A 2500-nucleotide genomic window follows, 5' to 3' on the forward strand; every position below is an offset into this window, starting at 1 on the left:
AAATAGAACGAAAACGAGAGGGAAACCAGACAAACCCTAAGCTGAATTATAGTGGTGTTCCATGCTTTAGTCATGTTGATTAGAGCGGCCGCTCAAAGGGACGCATTAACCACTCAGGGACGCCATGCAATGGAGACAAGCGTGGCGTCTAATGTTTCCAGCGCTCGGCGAATGGCTCGAGATGACAGCATTACTGTAATAAGTATGGTGTCTCGAGAGGCCCAAATGACAGTGTTATTGTGACAAGCATCAGCGTCTCAAGTGGCTCATAGGTGATTCGAGGATCGAGACTTGATTTATATGCAAAACATGTGTTTGCATGGCGTCTGTACGCCGCTGTACGGGGGAGACCACACACCAGCAGATGCTCCAGAGATTACAGGGCTGTCTGCGAAAACCCGCCAGAACATCACACGCAGAACTTCATAACGAGCGAACGGCATTCATTTCAACTCTTTCGGCAGTGACAAAATGACTTTTCTAATTATTACAAACTGCCGTCGAGACAAACAAAATGTATGAGTCATTTATCCCAAGAGGGCTTACATCATCCGAACAGGGGCCTAATGACTAAAAAACTCAAATGAGCAAAAAAGTGGGTCAGCGTAATTGAATGACCTACGGTGATGCATGGGCCTCGTTTCAAAAATTGGCCATTAAAGGTCTATCTGGCTGTTTCCATAGCAGCGATGCCATTTACGTGTACTTTGCAAGTGGATGGACAGTGGGATGTAGTAAGTAGGCCTACTGGTCTTTATTAAATAATACAAAACATTATTGCTTTTTGGTTCAATCACCCTACACAAATATTTATCTTATTCCAGTTATGAAGATGGGCCACTGTAATGTACTTTGTGCATTTAAAAAGAATGAGGTAGTGGCGAATTGAGAAGTACATTTGCACTTATTAACTCATTGGCTGCCTTGGCCGTCGAATGACGTCATTTCAAATAGTGACGCCCCCTACCTTCGACGTCGTTCGCCGACAATTGCGTTTTTTTACAGCCAGGCCTCGAGGACGGTCTGACCTATCTTCTGTATGAATTTCAAGCCTCAAGGCATTTTCTAACTGTTCCTGTAGGTGGCAGAAGTGTCCTTAGGAACAGTCAAGGCAGGGCTTTAGCTCAGAGCAAGATGAAATGTCAAGACAAAAACACCCCTTTTTTACTATTATAATATAATCTCAAAAGTAGCATAGCAAAATCATTTTTGAAAGTAAAGCACCTGTGACAGTAGTCTACTTTCTTGCCCTCTGATTTTAACACAGGTAGGCTACTGATTTTAGTGTCAGAGCCTGGCCAAAAAAAAACCTTCCTCTCATGACCAAAATACAATCCCCTGTTGCTATCTAGCTAGAAGGCATTGTAGCTAACTTGCCCAAAATACACCATGAGATGATCTGTGTGACAACCTTTCATTTTGGATAATGTGATCAGCCTACACAACATCAGGATGTTGCTTACAAAATATCATCTAACAGGAGAATGCACGGGACTAGTGGTGATGTGTCCCAACTGAGGTAACTTGGGTATAAAGTTTGCTACGCTAGCTAGCTAGCTAGCACGAAATCGCTAACAACTTACAACTAAGCCTAAATAAAGGAGCCTTGGTAAGTCAACTATTTTTTACTCAATCCACAGTTATTTTTATGGATCTGTATAGTATGATCAGCTTACTGTATCATCAAAAAAGACAGGGGGGTTGCAGATTCTTGGAACAGAGTAGCCTTTGTGTCTGGTCAGATGCATTCAGCTCACATTAGAAAGCATTGCACTTAGCCTCAGACCAGCTAGCATTCACCACTCCAATCGGCTTGTGAAATGTTGGATGTGTGATCAGTACTTTATCAAAAGAAAATTCATTGAACAATATATGACAAGATCACTATAGCAGAACCATGATGACAGTAATCATCAATCTGCAAATTGTCCGCTCTGCCAAAGAAGCTGCAGTAAGCTACGCTAAGCGGTGCTGCCTGCCTACCTGCCTCCCTCCCCACAAGACACAACACGGTACTATTTCTGAAGGAAATAAACCAGCTGTGATTCGTTCTCCAACGAGGGGAGAGAGAGAGGGAGAGGGAGAGGGAGAGGTAGGGAGTTACCGGAGTTAGGGGCAACTGCTGTCATGATCCATGCTGCGCGCCAGCAACTAAACCAAAACACCCTTGTTTTCGAGTCCCCCGTTATATTTCAGTATATTAGGTTGAAAAGGTCATACAAATGATCTTTTTGTTCAGGCTACAGATGACAGAAGACTGTGTAATAGCAGCTGATAGGTTTGGAGTTGTTAGGACGATGCCATTACGGGCAAAAACGTTTGCAGTTATAGTTCTACTTCAAATGGCGTTTTCTCAGCTTTTTGGCTAGAAAGCAGCATTTTGGCGAATTCCACTTAATTTCAACAGATGATTATGAAAGAACGGAAAGGGGTAGAGAGACACCGTTTTTTTCTGATGACAGATGAGCGTCTAATCTGTGTTTTGATAGGTATGGTGTTG

At 43.0% G+C, this 2500-nt stretch overlaps 1 protein-coding gene across 1 annotated transcript in view; it reads right to left on the reverse strand.

Moving 5' to 3' along the window:
* Positions 1 to 2500, reverse strand: part of sdk2a (sidekick cell adhesion molecule 2a) — a 205116-nt gene that overhangs the window by 73816 nt on the left and 128800 nt on the right. The window lies entirely within an intron of this gene.

The sequence above is a fragment of the Engraulis encrasicolus genome, chromosome 2 (assembly GCF_034702125.1).
Source record: "Engraulis encrasicolus isolate BLACKSEA-1 chromosome 2, IST_EnEncr_1.0, whole genome shotgun sequence".
Classification (NCBI taxonomy): Eukaryota; Metazoa; Chordata; class Actinopteri; order Clupeiformes; family Engraulidae; genus Engraulis; species Engraulis encrasicolus.